We start from the raw sequence: 23,648 nt of genomic DNA, 5'->3' as shown, positions 1-23,648 counted from the left end.
AGATGTAATTTACATCTATAATTTATAAGCATGCATGTGTGCTTGTCCCTTGTGTATTTCAGGCCTCAACAGCCTGAGTGTTCAAAGGAAGCTGCATGTGGTATTATACCGATTGTACTCCACTCCAGCCCCCATGCTAGGATCTGCCTTCCTTCGTGAGAGACCCCAGGCTCCCTCAGAGCGCTGTGGCTCACACTCCCAGGGGTCACTGCCACTGGGCAGGGCAACACTCTCTCAAGGAGGATGGGAGTGCTCTCCCCTCATTCTGAAGTCAGTCTAGAATGGTCTCTGCACCGTCTTCAAGGCTTCATTGCTGAAGAACATCCATCCAGAGTGATATATCTTCTAACTGCTTCATCTCATTCCTGCTAGGCTTCAAACCCTAGGTCCTAGCCCTTCTGAGTCCAGAGTAAGAAGGGGTTGGTATGGGGGTCTCAGATATGTATTCCGGGTCTGGTGCCATGTGAGTAATGATGCCGCTGTCTTTCTGGTCCTGCTTACAATGGGCCCCACATGACTGATGGCACAGTGCTTGCCCACTAAGAGCAGAGAAGCCCCATTCACTTTTCCTTCTGGCCTCCAAATGTATCCCACAATGCATAACCGCCCCTAGGAATATCACCCTGCCTGAAAGGGCTGCTCCTGAGCCCCCACCCCCAGACCTGAGCTCGCTACGTCATCACCAGATGGGAGACAGCAGAGAACTCCTGTATAGGATTGCCCAAAGAGAATCCAAAACCTCACTCCTGTAAGGGAAGCAGGCGCAGTTTCATCTGTGACCAATTTCAGACACCGTTTACATAGGTAATACATTTCCCGGCCTCTTCTTGGTTCTAAAGCAGTTACTTCACAGAGTGCTGCCTTGAGGCCCAAATGAGTTCTTGTCCCTAGATCCCAGATGGGAGAGTGCTCCACAGTTGTCTTCTACCCCCACGTTACCCCATTTCCAGCATAGGGGCTGCAGCTGTGAGTCTCCTTGAGGCCCCCGGCACCACCGTCTAAAAATAGTTTCTGCCTGGGCATTTCCATTCAGAATCCACCAGAAACTGCATGTCCCCCTCAGCCCAAAGATCCCAGAGCAGTCGATGGACCCTGTGCCTTCACTGCCCTAACCTGAATGTGAAGGATAGAAGGAAGCTGGCGAGGGCAGTGGGAGGGGCCAGCTCTGGCAGCAGCGCAAAGGGTGGGGGACACCTGCCCCTGCTGCCAGTAAGCACCACTTAGGCTGGAGCTCATTAGCATGCACCCACTGGAGCTCAGACCCATCATCTGGCTGCTGTCCTCCCTAAGGCGGAACCATCACACTCTGAATGTGGCTGCTTTTCATCTGAATTTACTCCCTGACAATACAAGATTACAGGAGGCTTCCCTGAACAACAGCAGAGACTGACAAACAACCATCCCCGCCCCTACCGCATGGGCAGCTGCCACACTCCGCTGGATCTCCTGGGCGGAGGCCAGCTCCGTCAACCATCTCCCACGGACACGACCTTATGCATGGTAATGCCTGGCAGAGACTGCTGCGTGCTATTCAGGTTATAGCGAGATTCCTGTTCCCTCTTCTCAGGAAGGATGGCCCCTTCTCTGTCTCTGGGAAAGAGCTGGGGGACGTTACCTGGCAGGGTACTGAGCAAGGCTGTTGTGGTCACCTGCAAGGTCCTTTGGGAGGCGACGCTGTTCTGCATCCGCCAATGTGCGCGTCTTGGTCAGCAGTGGTCTCTAGCATGAGATCGAACTTGTGTTTTCCACCTGGGACCTCGGACAGCTCACAGCCCCAGACCTCAGCTCCATCCTTGCCTTCAGTCTGGCCTCAGTGCCAAGAAGAAGCCATGTGTCTTCTGCTCCATGGTAGTTCTCACGGCTGCGGGGTTGGGAAGTGTGTGGAGCAAACGCCTTCCCCAAAATGTAGGACAAGTTTGGATTAACAGAAACCCACTGAGTTTGGAGAAAAATCATCATAAAATCTGTTCCCTAATGTAAGCCATTGGTCAGGATGCCCCAGGGCATTTCTCTTGTCCCTTTGTCCTTTGATTTTGCCGACCTGACAGAACATGAACAGACCATCACCACTGCCCAGTCCTATAGCCACCCTCCATTGTTCCTGCCATTCACTTGGGGTGCAACTTGATTTGTATGTGGTAGTCAAGTCCTGCCCACTGACCTCACTCTGCAAGAGCCTTTGTACATCCCTCACGGGCCTCACCCCACAAGTGCCCCTGCCCCTGGACCTGTCACAACCTCACTTGCCGCCATCTTCTCCTCCATCAGGCAGGGACCTATTCTCCTGCCCTATGTTGAGGGGATCTGAGTCTCCGAGTTCAATCAAGTTCAGGAAACCAGGAGATGGACATGTGCTGAGTCCAAGAGGGGAATTTGTCCCCCAAGTCAGTACTGGCTGGGCAGCCCAACCTCCTACCCTAGCCTTGGTAGAATGTGTTCACTCAGCAAATAGGCAGTCAGGCCCTCAAAGAAGACCCCACTGTCAAGGGTACTTGTTGGGGAAGTCCTGTTATTTGCCTGTTATTTGTCAATAAAGTACTGTTGAGCCTATAGGAATCTAGATAAGTGGGGCTAGGAGTCCAGGAGGATTCTGGGAAGGAGAAACACAAGAGAGTTCGAGATGTAACGCCATTGGGGTAGGAAGCCCGGAAACTTCTCCGGTAAGAGACATACTTAGATTAACAATTATGGGGTAACTACTTAAGTCAGAGCTAGCCAGTAAGAAATAAGCAAAGCCAACAGCTTCATAATTAATACAGCGTCTTGTGTGTTTATTTGGGGACTACAAAGCGGCAGAGCCCAGGCAACTGGCGGGAGATAAACCAAAGCGGCTAGCAAAGAAAAACTTCTCTTAACAGGTACTCAGTTCCTGGTGATTGACAGAGTAGATTCATGGTCTCCAGAATGGAGGAGGGACCTTCTCGGCAAAGGAGACCATTAGAAAAATCTCAGACTTATAGCAAGAGCCTGGTGTTCATCCGGGTGTGGCTCTGAGGAATGTTTACTTCCCTGATCATGTGCTGGTGTCCCACATAAGAACTTAAATTTCATGACAGAGGAGACCCCTGTCTCCTGCCATACCTCAGGAATCTCCGGCCATAGCCAGTGACTTGCCCACACCCTTGTCTTGACCTTGACACAGCCTTTCCACCCCTTGTGTCAAATCGTCATTCTGCATTTTCTCCCACACCCCCCAGGTCTAGGAGCCTCAGAAGCACCTAACTAAGAGTTCATAAGGAGTGGGAGAAGCAGACAGCCTAGAACCAAGGCTCAGTGACCCTCAAGTTGAGCCCATTTCTCCTCCTAGGCTCATAAGTGGTTCTACTACTCTAGAGAGGGATGAGGGCCCTTGGGGAAGACAGGCATAGGATAGTCAAGTCTCCCGGGCAGGTTACAACCTCATCCTCACTCCCTCTCAAAGACTCCAGGCCTCAGATGGCAAATGGCTATTGCAATCATATCACACAAGGACTCTGAGATGGTCAAGGCCACCAACCAACCCCCCAGGAAGCAGGGGCGTCTACTAACACAGCAGACATCTGGGCTTTGGACAGCATGGCCCCTGTCCTGCTGGATGGCCTTTCTCACTGACCACTTCTCATTTTCTTTGCTAAGGTAGGCTCCAGCCAGGCCTCAAAAGAGGAGCTAAGGACAGTGCCTGCTGCTTCCCCCAGCCTGAGAAGGGGCTAGTTCCAGCTCCAGGGCCAGTTATCTGCCCAGCCGCTTACGATGGGCTCAGGACTGACTCGTAGCAGAGTGTACACCTGCCTCTGCCTGAAGCGTCCCTGACAGGCTGGCACCTGTCACTGTCCTGGCCTAACCACACAGCACTAAGTAAGGAACAGCTGTGCCTGTCTGCACCCCAGTCTCCAGCACAACTGTGATTGTTTTCACGGAAGCCTTGCTGATGACTAAGCAGAAAGAGATGGGAAGGGATGGGACACGGCTTGTCTTTGTGCTCTGTGTGACACAGCTAGCTCCTCTGCCACTCCAGGCAGAGTCCCTCCACAAAGCCCAACACCATATAGTTCTACCAGAGTGACATGCCCTCAGCAGGGACTTGGAGGACCTCCCAGGGCTGACTTGAATCTCCAGCTGTTCTAGAACAAGATGGGTGACTAGTGGTTGGATGGGAAACATGAGGGGCTACCTGTTGGCTGAGTCACAGTAGAGAGAGTTTTTCCCACCATAGCCAGCACAACCCTTTCCCAGAATGCTACCACCAGAGGTCCATGGGCCACTGCCTCCTGTGATCTGAAATCATCAAGACAGCCAGACCCACTCACACCCACGCAGTCCAGGACACTTCGGGACTACAGGGGCATTTGAGAACCAATAGCAGGGACACTGTACCTCCTTCCTCGGAGCCTGAAATCCTAATGAGCTGGCGCTTTACCGAGAGCTCACAGTCCTGTCCTAAATAGTCAGTGTCATTGAGGGCCGGGTCTGTCTTGATTAATCGGCTAAATACTCCCCGTCCCTTACACCTGTAGCCCATATAGTCACACAGCTATGAGCCAAACCCCTGGTCAGTCCTGGACTTGCCTGACCAAGGCTCTGATCTGTTCCGTTCCTCCCATGAATTATTCCAGCACTGTTTGTCCAGCAGATTTCTCTGTCAAATTTCCTTCTTGACTGTGTCAAAAACCAAGTGCCCACAAAATGTAGACACAATTTCTGGGTTTTCCATCCTGCCCAGTGATGTGTTTCATTCTTGTGCTAATATTACTCTAAGCTGGCTAGTTTTATGTCAGTTTGACACAAGCTAGTCATTTGGAATGAGGAAATCTCAATTGAGAAAATGATCTAATGCCCCAACCAGACTGGCTGGTGGGCAAGCCTGTGGGGGGGCATTTTCTTGATTGATGACTGATGCGAGGAGGCCCAGCCCATTATGGGGTGTATAAGAAAGCAAACTGAGCAATCTAAGAGGAGTTGGCCATTTTGCTTCAGTTCCTGTCCTGCCTGAGTTCCTGCTCTGACTTCCCTCAGTGGTGAGCTGTTAATACTAGAAGTATAAGATGAATAAACCCTTTCTTCCCCAAGTTGCTTTTGGTCATGGTATTTTGTCTCAGCAATAGAAACACTGACTATGACACTCTCACAATGACTCCCTCTTTATAGCAATTGTCTGTGTGTTGGGGGTGGGGGGTATTTGCAAAGCACACTGGGAATTGAATGCATGGCTTCACTCAGGCTAATCAGGTCCTGGAGTATTGAGCTCCACACCTGACCCTATAGCAATAAGCCTTACATCACTATAGGGGCTCCTAAGTTTCTTGGTATAGTCTAGGTTTGTCTATCCTGCCTGTGATCACATGTGCCCTAGGACAGCTACACTGACCTAAAAACATGAGACTTTTTCTTCTTTAAGAATATTGTCTTTCTATTTAGTGTGTGTGGAATGCTTGTTTTCCCATATGGGCATACACATGGCAGTAAGCCCCAGGTACCTGCATCTCTGTGCCTCCCCGGGGCTGAGATTGCAGATGAGCATCACTATGTTTGGCTTTCATGCAGACGCTGAGGGTTCAGGCTCCAGGCCTCATGCATGCATGGGATACTTTGCCAGCATCACCCCAGCCCCTCCAATGTTCTCTCAACAGCTACTGGGTCACTTGGTTCCTTGCTTTATTCTGCAGTTGAGTTGATTGATTTCTTCTGTTAAACTCTGATCACTGTATTAGAAACATAAATGAAACACATGTAAGGGCTGTGTATTCACATATGTATATATAGTTTGTAAATCTTACATTTAAAACAGAGCTACCAAGCCAGGCAGTGGAGGTGCCTGCCTTTAATCCCAGCACTCAGGAGGCAGAGGCAGGCGGATCTCTGTGAGTTTGAGGTCAGCCTGGTCTACAAAGTGAGTTCCAGGACAGCCAGGACTGTTACACGGAGAAACCCTGTCTTGAAAAATAAAAAAATAGTTATCAAACTAGAGGGCATGAATTAAGATGGAAATTTTCTAAAGATGTACTAGAAAACCTACTCCTAACGGACAGAATTTCCTAAGTGTCTGAATTGGTATTCTTCTCAAAAGCCAAAGTGTATTTGCCATCTGTGATAAGAAAGGGCAAGTTAGAGACAGCTCGTCTTTGAGGTAGTGCTGATAGGAGCGAGTCCTGTTTCAAAGCAAATTATATGCTTAATGTGTACATTGTAAGTACTCATGTGTTTTATATACGTAAATATAAATATACAAGATATAGCTAGGTATATTTGCTATGATTTGCTGGATATTTTTAATTCTCTTCATGAGGAAACTGAGTATGTGAAATGACCTTTAAGTTGCTTGTGGGTTTTCATATTAGGTTCATGACGCCTCCCAGAATCAGTGGGCGAGCTCCCTCCCACCCACTTTCAAGTGTTCTTTCACCTTCTGGCACTATGCTAATCCGCTGATGGAGGCACGTGGCCCTGAAGGCGTCCTTGTGGGGCGGGGTTTTGAGACACGCCTTTGCCCTCTCCTTTAGGTGGACACCTGGTCACAGCTTGTTTCTGCCTGTGTGTCTGGGCATGATGCACTTTAAGTAGTTCGTCTCTTCTGTCTGACTGCTGAATTGCTGGCATTGAGCTGTTGGGGACATTAATTTCCTCAGCATCCAAAGTGACCCCGCCTTCCTGTGACAGGTGATTCATGTTCTTTTATATGGGACTGGTTATTTTCTTGGCCTGTCTTGTGGGGGAGTTTATTAATTTTGTTCTGAGAGAACCTCCAGTGGTTCCATTAATCTCTAATATTTATGTTCTGTTTTACTGATTTCTGATCTTTCCTATTTACTCTGTTTGCGTTAGGTTGACTTACTGCTATTTTTCTAGTTTCTCGGGGTAGAAGCTGAGATCAGTGATTTGATTTATTTGTTTTTTTGTAATAGAGATATTTATACTATAAATTGTGTTTTCTCATCATTTCAAGATATTTTCTAGTGTTCCTCTTGCATTTTTTGATCCATGAGGTATTAATTAGTTTCCAAATTAGCCACCAAGAGGCTTGCCTACCTTACGAAGGGCCCTGGTAGGAAAGCAGGAACCAGAGAAGGCAGCAGAACATTAGCACACGGATGAAGCTGGCTGGTACAGGCTTGGAATGTTCCTCCCCTGTGCCGTGTGTGACAGCGCTTGTGTGGGAAAGCCTGGAATTTACAAACGAGAGAAGCAGACGCTACAGAAATGACCTAGAAAGGGTTGTGAGCAGAAAGGGTTGTGAGCCTCGGCTTCTGCGCTTTGATCTGATTCCTTCCCAGATCTCTATCTAGCACACCTACTCCCAAGCGGTCTACAGCAGTACTCTCGCTGGTGGGGCCCCCATATTAACGGTTGTGAAAGTCAACAAAGTAACAAAAAATGGAAACTCTCCGGGGTCTGTTTCATTTTTCTCTTCCTCCTCTTTTGCCCAGCGTGCTCAACCTTTTTCTAGCTGGTCTTTTGCTCCATGAAGCCTCATAAGACTTGGCCAGATTTATATTCCCTTCTCCGTAGTCCAAAAACTCCCTGGGCTGCTGTCAACCGTCAGCCTTGCTACACACACCTTGCTGCCCTCTGTCTGTCTGTCTATCTGCTTTGGGACACCGTGGGAGCTCAGTGAGTGGATGGGTGAATCTGGACTCAAATGTGCTTTCCTACTGTGGGAAGACCTCCTAAGCCAGGAGCCGTGGAGGAGGAAGGGGATTCTGGGGAGGCCATCTGGGTGGCGAGTTACTTCATTCATCGCTGTGACAACATTCCTAATATGATGAACTTTATATAGAGAAAGGTTTCTATCAGCATGTAGCTGGAGAGAGAGATTATTTTTGCCTCTTCCATGGAAAGCTGGGCATATCACCACTGCCCTTCCAAGGGAAGGGGTGGGAAGCAGGGATTCATTCTTTCTCAGCAAAGTAAGTGCAGATGTAATAAGCTGTCAGCCGGCTCCTCCGCACCCCTGCTGTCTCCAGGGCCCAGCAGCTTATGGCCGGCTGCTCATGCCTCCCACCCCATTCCATGTTCATAAAAGATGCACAGCCTTTTCCCTGAAGAAGTTCCGCCTTTTGCTGCAGTGAGATCACGGGGAATGTGTGGGTCAGCCATTTTCAAATGTTCTATGTCTCCCGTGTCTGGGGATTATTGCCTTGAGGAGTCAGGAGACGTTTCTCTCACCCTTAGCAATTCCTACCTGCGACTTACAAAAATAAATGTGTTGAGTGTGGGTGCTGGGCAGAGAGGAAGCACTTTTACTCCTAACAATGTACAGCCGGACCTTCAGCCATCGCCCAGAAATCTTCATGAATAAACGGCAGGCTGGTACTGCTGCCTGTCTGACAAGCCCACATCTGATTCTGCTTAAGCCTTGTATATGACCAGTTGAGATTACAAAAAGCTATAAACCTGGCTACATAGCTGGCTGGGTAGGCCCTGGGAAGTGTGGGCTTGGGCCCACGGTGTCCTAGGAGAGCTCTGCTCCTCACTGCTTGGAAACTAGGCCAGAGTTGAACTGGGGTAACTGGAATCAGAGCCCTAAAAGTGACTCTTGCAATGCACTCGGTTCTGGCCTGCCTAAACCTTGTTTATGTGCTCGTTTCTGTCTGTCAGATGACAGAGTACTTCCTATGTGCGTTCTAGGTGTCTGGGGCCTGAGGTGGTCACTCGGGGTCAGCCCTGTTTTTTAGTCATAGCATTCTGGTCGCCATGGAAACATCTCTTCTCTTTAGTAGAGGTTTCCCAGGTAGAGACAGAAGGATCAGAAGTTCATTGTCATCCTCTACTACACAGCAAGTTCAACACTAGCCTGGGCTACTTGGGACCATGTCTCAAGAAGAAGAGTAGGAGAAGGGAAACATTAGACACTTGTTACCCCTGACTTATTATATGTCTATGTAGCTTTTTAAGGTCTTAGAAATCACCCTCAGGCCCCCAGAGAGATTTTTCACCTTCCAGACACCATCACCCCCTCAAGTGTGAAGCTGAAATGACCTTGACCCGACCTCCCATGTTAGCCAACTGCTCTCTTGAAGGTTGGCCCATGTTTCTTGCCCTGCCCAGGGCACAGAGTACCATTTCCAGACTCCCATGCCAGAAACCACGCTGGGAATATCTCTTGGTCACTGCCTGTGCTGGCTAGTTTTACTTCAATTTGATTATAAGCCAGAGTCATTTTAGAAGAGAGAACCTCAATTAAGAAAATACCCCTACCAGTTTGTCATGTGGGCAAGCTTGTGGCAGTCTTCCTGATTGATGATTGATGTGGGATGGTCCAGATCATTGTGAGCCGTGTCATCCCTGGGCAGTGGTCCTGGGTACTATAAGAACGCAGGCTGAGTAAGTCATCAGGAACAAGCCGGTAAATAGTGCTCCTCCATACCCTCTGCACCAGCTCCTGCCTTGAGTCTCTGACTTTCCTGGCCAAAGGACTATAAGCATAAGCTGAAATAAACTCCACACTCCCAGTGGACTATAAGCATAAGCCGAAATAAACTCCACACTCCCAAGTTGCTTTTGCCCAGGGTGTTTATCACATCGATGGAAAGCTAAGACACTATCTACCTTGCCTTTGTATCTTTTCTTATCACTGTGATAAAACTCTGACAAAAGGAATTAAAAGGAAAAAGAGACGGGATGGTGATGGCGCCCGCCTTTAATCCCAGCACTCATAAGGCAGAAGCAGGCTGATCTCTGTGAGTTCAAGGCCAGCCTAGTCTAAGAGCTAGTTCCAAGTCAGCTAAGGTTACACAGAGAAACCTTCTCTCAAAAAACAAACAAAACGGGATGGGAGGGAATTTGTTCTGATTCACAATCCAGGTTACAGTCCATCATGACAGGGGAATCATGGTGGCAGGGGCCAAAGTACCAGTCACATCACACCCACCGTCAGGGAGAGAGGATGATGTCTGTACGCTGATGCTCAGCTCCATCCTCCACTTCCACTGCCCCGTGTCTGCTGCCCAAAGAATGGTGTTACCAATGGCTGGGGCAGGGTGGACTTCTCAGCTCAGTCGATGCAATCGAGATAATCCCACAGGCACGCCCAGAGGCCTGTCTCCCAAGTGATTGCAGATTCTGCCAAGCTGACCGTGAGCACTAACCATCGCATGCCTCCTGCAACATGGGCCCAGTGTTGCCTTCCAGCAACTTTGTCTCCTGCAGCACTCACGGGACAACTATGGCAGGCCCCAGATGGGGTCCACATGTGTGGGAGATGGAGACATTCCTGTGACGCACACCAAGCTGGCCCCTCATATGCCAAGGTTTTGGATGGGAAGCCAGAGATGAATTCTGAGGTGGTGTGGCTTTCTTTCTCACAGATCACCCGGGTCCTGCCTAGGTGACTGATGGCCCTGAGGGGTGATATGAGGACTGAGGGAAAGCAGTCCCCGAGGGCATGTTCCACAAGGCTGCAGGGCACACACAGATACAGCTCAGAGGTGAGCGGAATGTTTCCTTTGGTTCATGGACCCTAGTTACTTCAGCTTTGTGAAACACAGAGGAAAAACAGACAATCTGTAATTACTGGAGTTTACAGTCATGGTTGGTGGCCATTATACCTGGGTAAGTTTCAGCTCCTCTGTTTATTAGAGAACAAATATCGGTGACTTTTATAATGAAAATGAATTAGAGAGCATTGGCGTGTGGGTTTTATTCCTGTGACTTCCTGCCTCTGCTTGGTAGAAGAGTTGTGGTGTCCCGGCCCTGCATGAAGCCCCAGCATCCCATCATACCCTGCTTTCACAAGTGTCAGGGCCCCGAGAGCCTGCCCTGACTGAACCATCTCGTCCTTTGGAGCAGCAGCAACAGCTCTGCTCATGCCATCCCATTTTTAACCCACACTTTGTAACCCAGTCACCCCACAGGGCCCAGGACGGCCAAGAAGCTGAGCATCTCTCCCTCAGCCTTCCGGAAATAAGAGTCAGCCCTTCTGACTCGGGGACCTATACCCAAGCCCAGAGCGGATCCTTCTGGAATCTCAGTTGTACTTGGAAAATCATGCTTCACTCAGAGTCTTTCCTAGTCATGGCACCTAAGGAGGGGAGGGGTCCCTCAGCTTCTCATCTGGTGCTCACTGACCCATCCTTGCTTTTCCTGTCTCCACCCTCTGGAAGACAGGGGCAGGAGAGGGGCATGCTAGGCATCACTGTCTATGGTAGGGTATCGGGGTTCAGAAAGTCAGGGTGCATATGAACCTCATATGTGGGGGGGGGTGAGTTCTTACAAAGGAATTCAGTCTCACAGTAACCTGAGCTTGTGCCAGGAAGACCTCACCCTCAGCTTCCCTGTCCAGGCCCTCCGCCACCAGACACACCCCTCCATCCTAGCTGACCGGAGCCTGCCTCACTGCGGCTCCCCCATGCCTCCATGTCCAGCAGCACTCTGAAAGGAGCTGCGGCTCACTGCAGCCTCAGAATGAAGCCATCAGTGAGCCATCCCACCCCACACCCCCGTCACTGTGCCAGGAGCCCTGGGAGCTTCCCTCCCTGGAAATGAGCACATTCACAATTTAAGAGCCAACACCCCACTGTCAGGAATCTCAGTGCCCAGCTGGGACCTGCGGCTTACGGTGCCCGATGACACAGCTGCCCTGGAGTGACATTGGTTCCCATGGTGCTGCATCTGCCTCTCACCCACTGCTATGCCAGGGTATGGGCTGGCCCCCAAGTCCCTGCCAGCCCATCCCCACCCAGAGGCTCCCACTTCCTAGAGAGATTACAGGCTTCACCAGCAGGCCTGATTTATGTGGGGCTGGGGATCAAACTCAGCAAGCTACATCCCTGGAGCAGTTATTCATTTTTATATGAACATATAAAAAACTCCCAGCTTAGAAAAAAATTGAGATTAAAATGTAGGCAACAATGTCTCACCCCAGACTCAACACATGCTGGCATTTAGCTGTTTTAACCACAGACATGTCAGCAAGAAATGACACCATAAAGCCAACTGAAGACAGCGTCCTCCTGCAAGATCCACCCTGCCCTGCTCTATGCTGTGTGCAGCTCCTGCTGGATTGGACTGCAGGCACCGGCATGAACTTTGCTAATTAGTGACTGCAAAAATTGACTAGCGGGTTTTACCACCACCTCTGAGCTGCCCTGTGCATCCCTATCTCTAGCTGATTGGATGTCTGCCTTGAGAAACCAGACTGCAGGCCTGAACTGAGAGCAGATTATGTCACACAAGGCCCTAAGCAAATAAACAAAAGCAAAAGCTCTCACCAGAGGTTCGCTCTCACGTTCCAGCTCCCCAGGCTTCCAACAGTGTACACGTGTGTACACACCTATGTGCACGTGTGTGCATGCATGTGTGTTTAGGGGGAATCTTATAAATGTGAATTTAGAAAGTAAGCATTTACCAAAAGTAGAAAGCACAGCATGCCAAAGAATCCAAACCCCCAAAATTGTTTGAATGAATATCTTTTAAAGGAAGAACTTTGAATCTCAAGAACCATATTGAGAGTGTGTTAATAGATCTGAAAAATGACTAAGCAAACATCTAAAAATTACTGTGTAGAGTAGGTGTTTGGAAGTGAAACTTAACAGAAGACCCAAAGAGCAAATTAATGGAGCTGGGGAGATGGCTCAGTTGGTAAGATGCTTGGTGTGCAAGCATGAGGACCTGAGTTTGAATCCCCAGAACCCACATAAAAAGCTGCGCATGGCAGCACATACTTGTAACTCCAGCACCAGGGGCTGGTCCAGAGAAAAGAAGCCGTCTTGTCTGCTGAACCAGGAAGGTTCAAGTTGATTGAGAGACACTGTCTCGAAGAATAAGGTGGAAAGTGATTAGAGGAACACACACACACACACACACACACACACACACACACACACACGATTCAGATAGTGAGTGAATGGGAAATAAATTTTATTGGCTAAGTTGTGTCCCTCCACAATTTACATTTTCAAGTCTGAACCCCCAAGTGTTAATTTTGTGTCCTGTTGCTAGGAGAAAATGCTCTGGGGAAATACAACTTGGGGGAAAGGTTTATTCATCTCACAGTTCCACGTCGCTGCCCATCAGAAGGGAGGCCAAGGCTGTGTGAACCTGAAGCAGCTGTTCACATCCAGTCAAGAGCAGAGAATGAATGTCCATGCAGTGCTCATCTCACTTTCTCCACCATCCAGTCTAAGCTTAAACTTAGGGAATGGTGTCACCTATGGTGAACTGAATCTTCCCATGACAACTAGCATGATTGTAATCAAGACAATTCTCCACATACATGACCACAGGCCAACCTGATCTAGGTGTTCCTACATACATGACCACAGGCCAACCTGATCTAGGTGTTCCTACATACATGACCACAGGCCAACCTGATCTAGGTGTTCCTACATACATGACCACAGGCCAACCTGATCTAGGTGTTCCTACATATATGACCACAGGCCAACCTGATCTAGGTGTTCCTACATATATGACCACAGGCCAACCTGATCTAGGTATTCCTACATATATGACCACAGGCCAACCTGATCTAGGTATTCCTACATACATGACCACAGGCCAACCTGATCTAGGTGTTCCTACATACATGACCACAGGCCAACCTTATCTAGGTGTTCCTTCTTTGAGACTCTCTTCCCTGGTGAGTCTAGAGTATGCCATCTTAGACAACTAAAACTAACCCCACTCCAATACCTCAGGATGGGACCATATCTGGAGACAGGGTCATTAACAAGATAATTAATTTAATGTAGACTCATTAAAATGAGCCCTAGTTCAAGGACTGGTCTTAAAATACAAAAAGACAAAGAGGGACAATTACATGAAGACAAGCTGGAGATGGTCATCTGCACATGAAGGAGACCTAGTGAGTGCATGTACTATAAGTGTGTGGACCTAGTGTGTGCATGTCCTATAAGTGTGTGGACCTAGTGAGTGCATGTACTGTAAGTGTGTGGACCTAGTGAGTGCATGTACTGTAAGTGTGTGGACCTAGTGTGTGCATGTACTATAAGTGTGTGGACCTAGTGAATGCATGTACTATAAGTGTGTGGACCTAGTGTGTGCATGTACTATAAGTGTGTGAACCTAGTGAGCGCATGTACTATAAGTGTGTGGACCTAGTGTGTGCATGTATTATAAGTGTGTGGACCTAGTGTGTGCATGTACTATAAGTGTATGGACCTAGTGAGTGTATGTACTATAAGTGTGTGGACCTAGTGAGTGTATGTACTATAAGTGTGTGGACCTAGTGAATGCATGTACTATAAGTGTGTGAACCTAGTGAGCGCATGTACTGTAAGTGTGTGGACCTAGTGTGTGCATGTACTATAAGTGTGTGGACCTAGTGAATGCATGTACTATAAGTGTGTGGACCTAGTGTGTGCATGTACTATAAGTGTGTGAACCTAGTGAGCGCATGTACTATAAGTGTGTGGACCTAGTGTGTGCATGTACTATAAGTGTGTGGACCTAGTGTGTGCATGTACTATAAGTGTATGGACCTAGTGAATGCATGTACTATAAGTGTGTGGACCTAGTGAGTGCATGTACTGTAAGTGTGTGGACCTAGTGTGCGCATGTACTATAAGTGTGTGGACCTAGTGAGTGCATGTACTGTAAGTGTGTGGACCTAGTGTGTGCATGTACTATAAGTGTGTGGACCTAGTGTGTGCATGTACTATAAGTGTGTGGACCTAGTGTGTGCATGTACTATAAGTGTGTGAACCTAGTGAGCGCATGTACTATAAGTGTGTGGACCTAGTGAGTGCATGTACTATAAGTGTGTGGACCTAGTGTGTGCATGTATTATAAGTGTGTGGACCTAGTGAGTGCATGTACTATAAGTGTGTGGACCTAGTGTGTGCATGTACTATAAGTGTGTGAACCTAGTGAGCGCATGTACTATAAGTGTGTGGACCTAGTGTGTGCATGTACTATAAGTGTGTGGACCTAGTGAATGCATGTACTATAAGTGTGTGAACCTAGTGAGCGCATGTACTATAAGTGTATGGACCTAGTGTGTGCATGTACTATTTGTGCGTGTTCCTTGACCTTGAGCTTCAAGCCCACGCAGTCTGTGGTTCTTTGTCATGGCAGTCTTACTGGGTACATACGGCAGTTGTAGCAGATTCTCCAGAGCACAGTGCAGAAAGACTGAGGAGGTGAAAAGCCTCAGAATGAAGAGAAATGGTGTGAAGAACAGCACAGTCCAACATAAAATAATGTGAGTCCTAGAGGGAGGGCCTACCCGCCAGGGAGGGGAAATACAAAGACAGACATATGTCTTCAGAGTCTAAGAAGCCTGTGAGAGCCAGTGCAAAGAATATCAAACTAAGCCCCGTATGGACACAGAACACTGAAGCTGCAGGTACACAACCCCAGGTATCTATTGTGAGCCTCTGCCGGCGTGTCTGCCTCTAATCCAGAGGCAGTTGCGGCGTAACGGTACACTTCCCACACTGCCTTCAGCTGGGTACAGGCATGGGTCAGCAGTCCCCCAGACACGGCACCTGCCTGCTCTTAGGTGGCGTGTGGGTGGCCGCGGGTGGAGAGGTGGGACCCGTGGGACCCAACAGTAGAGGCAGAGCTGGTTCCCCAGAGGTGGCCATTACAACTACGTCTCAAGAGTGCCCAGGGCAGGTGGCGGGGGGGGGGGGGACTATAGTGCCAGCTGGCTTGGGCGGCTTTCTAGGCAAATGTCTGGAATGATTCAAGAAATGGGCTTTTCCCAGTGTATTTGGAGGAAGAAAAACGAGGCTGTGGTGATGAAATATGGACAGGAGTGGTCCAGGTGGTAAGTCACAGTCTGCACCAGGGTGAAGACGTGGCAGGGTCTGGACCAGAAGAAACTATGACAGAAGGAAGTTGGTTGGAGGAATCATCTGGAGAGCAGATGCCATCTCAGGGAGGGGCACTTCCACCCACAGCAGAGCCCAGGGCCTCGGTAAGTGTCACTGTAGTGACCAGGAAGCCTGGTGCTGAGAGTTGTGTGGAAATCAGCAGAGAATGTCTCAGAGCAGGCCCCCAGCATCTGGGGAAAGAGCAGATGAGCATAACTGGAAGATTATGGGTTCGAAGGAAGTGTCTCGGCAGGGGTCACCAATAGCAAAGTAACAGCTATAGAAGGGAAGGGTCCAGGGCAGTAGGAGGAACCCCCATTCTGCAATCAGGGGGTAGGGTGGATTACTGAGGAGTTCCTGTATTTTTCCATGGGATCTGACAGTGGGTCACACTGTGTTGGGGTTCAAGAGCAGGAAGTGGGACAGGGGATCTTGTATGAGGAGAAAGAAGCCAACTCCACCTTGGATGGACCAGGATGGTGTGGAAACATCTCTGGCTGGGACACCATGCCTTTGGGACAAGTAATCAAGGCACAGAGGGAATATCTTCAGTAGGAGGATGCACACCCCCTCCAATCGACACCTCCTGGCAATGCATCCCAGAGGAGGGGCCCTTAAAATCAGTATGTGAGAACAGTCATTTGCCGACAGCATAACTCTGCTTTGTTTCTTTAAGACAAAGTCTCATGTAGTCCGGGCTGACATCAAACTTGTGTTGCGGGTGACCTGGAACTTCTAATCCTCTACCTCCACCTCCCAAATGCTGGGGTCACAGACACAGGTGTAGCCACCGCGCCACACCGTCTTATCAGCTGTGCGGTTCTTTACCTCAGCAGTGCAAACAGGAAAGAGTCTGGAGCAGGTGGAGAAGGGTTCTCAGTCATCAGCAGGTAGCAGAAAAACAAACAAACAAAAAACTTTTTACCATTTCAAACCTTAAAGCCATCGGCAGAAAACTCAGGGTTAATAAGAAGTTTCAACAATGGAGTAGGGGGTGAAAAGAAACCCAATAACCAGAGATGTTCCCCGAGGCTGAGACAGCCTGGCAGAGCAGATAATAAGACACAAAAATAACTCATGATTGCCTCAAAATCTCAAAATGAGCAGAAGCAAACCAAAGCACTACGCAGGGTCCTATCTGGGGATGGGGTATACTTCAACATAAATGGGGACAAGTGACATTGTCATGTCTCCAAGTGGCAGGCTAAACAGGTCAGAGTTGCTCATTCTTTGCAAAATAACTCACATGTTCAACCTAATAGCAAAAATCAAACAAAAAGAAAACAGAAACAAAAATGAAACAACAATACCATGGGGGAAGAAAATATTTAAAAATAAAATATCCTAAAATTTATGTGAAAAAAGCTAAGCAAAATACTTTGTCATGCAGAATAAGCCAGCTTCATATTTAAAACTACAAGAAAAGCCCACAGGAGTTAAGTCAGACGCACACTGAAATGCTAATAGAAAGATCAGTGAGACAAAGCACACGTCGGGGAAGGCGGACCTCACTGCAGGCCTGTGAGAGTGTCACGGTGACTGGGGTACACCTACCAACGACAAGGAGCAGAGCACTTCATGCCACACAAGAGAAATACTAAGGCAAGAAACCACAGGGTGTTAGACAACAAGATAGTGGATAAAAGCTGAGGGTGAGTTTTCAACAGGCAAAGTATCAGTGTTTGGGGGAACAAGGGGGAAAGGTGTATCGATCCTCTGTGATACATGCCCATGGAACTAAAAAAATAATAAAACAGAATAAAATGATGAATAGAGCTGCTAAATGAGGAGTTGCAGAGATGATGTTGTGGATAAAGACTTGCTACATGAGGGTGAGGAACAGAGTTCAAACTCCCAGCACCTACTAAAAGCCAGGGTAATTCCAGCACTCCGAGGAAGCACAGGATCCCAGGGGCAAGCTGGCTAGAGAGACTAGCCCAAATGGGTGAGCTCCAGATAGAGGGATGAATTTGCCTCAACAAGTAAAGTAGAGACTGATCTGATGTCACCCTCTGGCTTACACACACATGTGCACACAGGTGTACACACACACACACACACTAAATAGATTTAAGAATCAACAGAGTAATACAGAGTAATATAACTTGTTAATCTGGAAGAATTAGAAAGGATCCAATAAAAATGATAGTTTAGCTGGCTACTTCACAAACAAAAGGCCCAGTGTGACAAAAAGGACCGTTAAGAAATGAGCACTTCCTGGGAGCCATGTAAACAGCTGGACATAGTGACTTATGCCTACAGTACCAGCACTCTTGCCAGAGACTGAAAAAAGGAGACTGCCACAAGTTCAAGACCAGCCTGAGCTACATGGTGAGTTCAAGGCCAGCCTGGGCTACAGTGTGAGACCTTAAGACCACAAAGCCAAGAGAGGATAGTGCTGAAACCCGTAGGACTCTACCCTAAAGAAATGGTGATGAGCATCAAACCTCCCTGTATCTGCTTGTCTTAGAGACTAAGGCAACTCTTATACAGGAAGGCATTTAACTGGGGGCTGACTTACAGTTTCAGAGGCTGAGTCCATGATCATCATGGCAGGGGCATGACAGTACTCAAGGAGCAGAAGCTGAGAGCTACATCCTCATCCACAGGCCAAAAGATTTGGGCTTTTTGAAACCTCAAAGCCTATACCCAGGGACACACTTCCTCCCACAAGGCCACACCCCCAATCCTTCTAATCTTATCAAAGAGTTCCACTCCTTGGTGACTAAGTGTTCAAGTATAAGAACCTACGGGGCCACTCTTATTCAAACTGCCACAATGTCTATCAAATTAACTTAGTTCTCAGGTGCTCATACCTCTCCATCCCGGATGTTTACAGAGAGAAACTCATGGGGAAAACAATGGCCACCCAGAATTAAACAAGGAACACATCACTTGCAGCAAATGGAAGCAGACCCGCTCCTCTCTCTGCTCATGGACACTAACCCTGAGAAGCAGCACACTGGACACAGAGATGCCCAGGAGCCAGGGGCGCTCTGAGAGGCCTCTTGTCCTGATGCTCACCCAGCGTTTAAGTCTCTACAATGTACACAGGGATTTTCACATCGGAGAAGTGCCACGGGATAAGAACATGGGTGAGAGAGTTCAACACCAGGCAAGAACCTCTGGTATCAGGCCTGGTCAGAGCCCTTTCTCGTCTGTTAGCTGGCCTTCACTCCCCGAAGAGACACAGCCAGCCTTCCCACCAACCGGTGGCCTGTCCCAGATGTCCCTCCAGGTGCTCGTGCCTGGGGCTTCTGGTTTCCAAGGAGAGTCACACAGGGCTGGCGGAGCAAGCCCCGGCCTGTGTATACAGTGTGACACGCCACATGTCCCGACACACACCTCTTCCCAAACAACCCTGTTGCTGGGCTGAACTTGGCACAATGCCCACAAAGAATAATTTCAAGTCACCCTGAAGATAAGGGGGCCGATACAGAGAATAATTTCAAGTCACCCTGAAGAGAAGGGGGCCGATACAGAGCGTCCTGGGCCTGCTCTGTCTCGGGATGTACCACAGTAGTCTAGGAGACCTGTCTTCTCTAGGGTGTCCACGCACTCCCCTTGCCCACGTCCCTTGGTTTCTGATTCCAGGCCCAGATTCTCAATCCTTTCTCAGGTGAGGGGCTCCTTAGCAGCACGCATTTCCCAAGACCTGGTGGGCTGGCATGACAAATGCTGAAACACACGCAGCAGCTGATGGCAAATGATGGCCTCCCACCACTAGGCGGCACTGAAGCTCAAGAAAGACCCTGGAGGATGGCTCAGACACACTCCGTGTCCCTCAGTCTCTGAATCCCTGTTTACAGCACCCCACCCCCACCCGAACTTCCAGAGTTAACTTGCTAAGGAGATGTACTCCCAACTGAGCTGGACTGATTGGGACCCCAGATCTACAGTCAGGCTGGGCAAGACGGGACTTCCTTCCTGGCTTGGGGATGGAGGTCTCAGGATTTAGCCAACCATCATCAGCATAAGCCCACCGGAGGAATGTAAAGTGCTCTGGCTCCCTTGTGCAGGAACCTCATGCCCCACACATGGTTCTGACAAGTTCTTTCTTGGAGAACCTGGGAGGTCCCTCCACCATCGCAACACCATTTATATTGATGATGGTGAGGCACTGAAGGCCGGGTGCTGGCCTGAGGAGGAATAGTGTGCCATGAGGAATGCTTCTTAGCAATAACAGCTAGATGGCTCACAATGCCCAGGTCCTCGGGAGCCCTAGGAGCTCAGGCTAAGTTCTCTCTCTGGTCACATCTGCCTGTGACACCTGCCTAGTGAGACTTTGGATGTAAGACTCAAGTGGTGCCTGTCCCGGCCGCACCACGGTCCCCAGACTTGCTGGGGTAGATCATGTGTCCTCTATAGGCAGTCTCCATATGTGCGTGAGGTGCTCTGTGAATGAGCTCCCCCAGTCCTCGGCTCACCCGGATGCTGGATGCAGTATGGCTGCCTCAGTTTACCTGAGAAGAAGCTACACCCCAGAGAAGTTTGATGACCTAGCCAAGGCGGCTAACCTCAGAAGCAACTAAGCTGGGACTGACCCCCAGAACATTGCACACCAACATGCATATATTCAAGCTGCACAGCTCCCTGATCTGAGAGTTACGAAGCAGCCCTGGTAAACAAGGGTGCAGGTAACTTCTGCAAATCTACAGCAGGCAGTGAGTGGCTCCGGGCCCCAAACCGTTCCCTCTACTTGAAACCGCTTTGGTGACCTTGGACACTGAGCTCTCAGGGCTGGATGCTGGGAGTGAGTGTGGTATGGTATGTGACTGCACAGGACCCCAACCTCTCTGGGTCGTGCCCTGATTGACCTCTGTGTGCCCCAACTTGTTGCTTTAACATGCCCATCGAGGCCCCAGGAAATATGTGTGGAATCCTGCAGCCAGCAAAAACCCACAATGGATGCCAGCCCTGGGCAGAATGTTTTGGAGTTCCCTCATGCATGGGGCTCTCTGAGTGTCCCTCGGGGTTCCTAAAAGGTGGGTGGCACTATTGCTCTTCCAGGGTGGCATTTTAAAGTTCTGAGGCTCTTTGGGCAGTGAATTCACCTGCGGGTCTCTGACGTCCATTGCACAGGATGAGACCAAAGGACAGACAGGGGAGCTCTCAGGAGAACTCTCAGGCCATGGGCGCTACACAGAGGAGCAACCCAACCAGCATCATTTTGTCTGTACCTGCTTGGCTTCGCAAAGCCCCTCCCTCACACCCCAGCCCTCTGAAGTCCCAGGTTGTAGGCTCTGTGTCCAGACGGAGCTCAGACGCAGGCCCTGGCAACATCCAGAGGGATAGGGCTGGTTCTTAGGGCCAGCACTGGGAGGGCAGCTGAGGGGAGAGGGGTGAGGACCAGGTACCTCCTTGGCTTGGAGATCTTTCCTTGCGAGGATTTCTGACAAGGTCATGGTGTTTGGATGGGACGCCTAGACGGGGTTACCTCTGAACACAGCTGAAAACAGCCCCTGCTGATAGCTGCCGTTGCCGCTAGCCTGGAAGTCCTGGTGTGATTGTGGCCCCTGGTGGTACAGAGGCCACAGGCTGGTCTCAGCTCCTCCTTGTGCCACCTCCTCTGTCCCTCGGGTGTCCCCTACCCTAGAACCAGTGTTAACTTAAGTTTCCTTCCACGACAGCCCACAGCAGCTGTAAAACTTAGAAACACCGTGCCATGAAGGAAACACGCCCCACAAGAGTGAAAGCAATATGAAGACTTTGCTTTCTCCATGGAGACGCTCCGTGTTCCTACTGCTTCATTGGTAGGAAGAAGCCACGGCCTCGTGGGGTGGAGCCATGGTCCTCCTGTCAATACTGCTGCCACTTGCTGTGCAGACCAATGGCAGAGGGGGAACCTGGGTGGGGCAGAAATCAGCAATGTGTGGTGCTGTGGGGCGGCTAGATGCCTCAGTTTCCTTCTTGCCTCTGGGCCTTCTGTCTCCTGGTTTGAATGGGGACCTCAGCTGGCCCTGAGTCAGCTCCACTGGGGTGCTCCCAGCCCAGAACCCCCCAGGACACCCACCTTCACAAATTGCACCCATCTAAGTCCTGCTGACCTCCAAGAAGGTTCTACCCCAGAGTTGCCCTCATAAACCCGAGATTCCCGCCCCCTGCTTCCCTAGTGCATCCATCCATACCTTCTCAGCCCACCAGCTCCCCTGCCTCCTCCTCCAAGAAGCCTCCCCGTGCTCCTCCACCAGCAGCCTGAGAACACCTCTCTAGGCTCCTTGCCCTCTCATGCCCCCCTCCTCCTCCTCCGGCAGGACCTGTTCATGCCAGACCCTGAAGGCAACTGGACAGAAAGAAGCACGAGCTGGCCCTGGAAGAGGCCTGCTGGGGGCAGGTCAGGGAGCAGCAGCTCTGCGGAACTGTTTGTCCTGGTCCTTGGGCTTGACGGGCTGCTGACAGGAGGCAGCTGGTTCCCAGTGACACAAGCCGGGGCGGTGGCACCTGTCAGCCTCTCTGCCCTGTGTGCTGAGCTGAGCCCAAGTAACTGCCTGTTTGGGAGGAGCTGCTGCTCTCCCTGCTGGGCTGCAGAGTCACCCCTGCTTAGGCTGCAGCAGGGGTGAGGAGATGGCCAAGTAGGGACACGCCTGTTGTCTCACAGCCCAAATGGCCCTGGGCCAGGCTGCGGTGACATCTGCAACCCCCGAGCGTGGTTCTGAGTGCCACCCCACCAACTGCCCCCAGAGACTCACCAGCTTGGAGTCCTGGACAGGTGCTGCCTCTGCTCCTGGGTGTATGTGTGCAGCTGTGGGGGAGGGGCACGAGCCCTGGGCAGAGCTGAACAGGAAGAAAAGCACCCTAGGTCCTATGAACAGACCCCAGCTTCTTCTGACGCCCTCTTCCCTTCTCCCCCATCCCAGCCTCTTCAGTGAACTGCAGAGCTAAGTCCCAGCTGTGTCATCAGGGCCCAGGGCTTGGAGTGGTCAGCAGGATCCGTGCCTCAGGGATTCCTCAGTGGCCCAGCCTCAGAAGGCAGATCTCTCCCCTGTTCCTCTGAAGTCTTCCCTGTGCATAGTCTTCTGGGGACTCCATTAAGGGGAGAGGGAGAAAGAGAAAGAGAAAGAGAGAGAGGGAGGGAGGGAGGGAGGGAGGGAGGGAGGGAGGGAGGGAGGGAGGGACAGTCACAGAGCCTCCTGCTGTGTGCAGGCCAGGCCAGCACACACCATCTCCATATCAGCTTCCAGCCAGCCTGCCCCCTTCTTTGCTTCCTCAGCAAGAATCAGAGAACGGCTGTCACCCATCACCGAAGACACTGTCCCCTGATGTCTCTCCTGCTACTCCTTTTCCTTGGAACAGTTTTCTTTAAAGCATGGTCTCACTATGTAGCCCCAGCTGGGCCTGAGACTCCTTATGTAGACCAGGCTGGCCCAGAACTCCTTATGTAGACCAGGCACCCTGTGAACACGCAGAAAACCTCTGCCTTTGCCTCTTGAGTGTTGAGATAACAGGCATGTGACACCTCTCCCCTCTTTCCTCCCTCCCTCCCCCTCCCCAGTGTGTGTGTGTGTGTGTGTGTGTGTGTGTGTGTACACGTGTGCGTGCCCCCCACTGACTTTATTTAGCCTTGCGTACAGAAGCATGGATGGGCTAGGGTTATTTATTTGAGCAGGACAGCTTGCCAATGGCCACACCACTGGAGAAAACAGCTCCCCTTCCTTCAGCAGCCATTAACAGCCAATAGACCCCAGGGAGGGGTGGAGCCTCATAAGTCCCTCTCCAGTCATGATGGGAAAGTGAGGGGCCAAATCTCATGCATGTCCCGTGTGTTAGCCTGACCTGCCGAGGAATCTGGATTGTAGCAGCCATGCCGTGCCCAGAAGACAGCATCTCACAGTGCTCCTCCTCATCCTCTATCCCCCCCCTTCCCTCTCCCTTCACCACACCCCTGTGCCTTGGAGG

At 50.1% G+C, this 23,648-nt stretch overlaps 1 long non-coding RNA gene across 2 annotated transcripts; it reads right to left on the bottom strand.

The window, feature by feature from the left end:
* On the bottom strand, window positions 1-22,819 carry LOC110343137. Of its 2 annotated transcripts, XR_005879801.1 has the most exons (5): window positions 22,442-22,819; window positions 9,172-9,278; window positions 7,003-7,136; window positions 5,454-5,678; window positions 1-1,893 (listed from the first exon to the last, which is right to left on the bottom strand). It is a non-coding gene; the product is annotated as an uncharacterized LOC110343137 (long non-coding RNA). The 2 variants fall into 2 exon arrangements; XR_002385333.2 differs by lacking the exon at window positions 1-1,893 and having other exon boundaries at window positions 2,748-5,678.
* Between the last annotated feature and the right edge of the window lie 829 nt (window positions 22,820-23,648).

The sequence above is a fragment of the Mesocricetus auratus genome, unplaced genomic scaffold (genome assembly GCF_017639785.1).
Source record: "Mesocricetus auratus isolate SY011 unplaced genomic scaffold, BCM_Maur_2.0 Super-Scaffold_100010, whole genome shotgun sequence".
Classification (NCBI taxonomy): Eukaryota; Metazoa; Chordata; class Mammalia; order Rodentia; family Cricetidae; genus Mesocricetus; species Mesocricetus auratus.
This window is presented reverse-complemented; position numbering and strand designations above follow the sequence as displayed.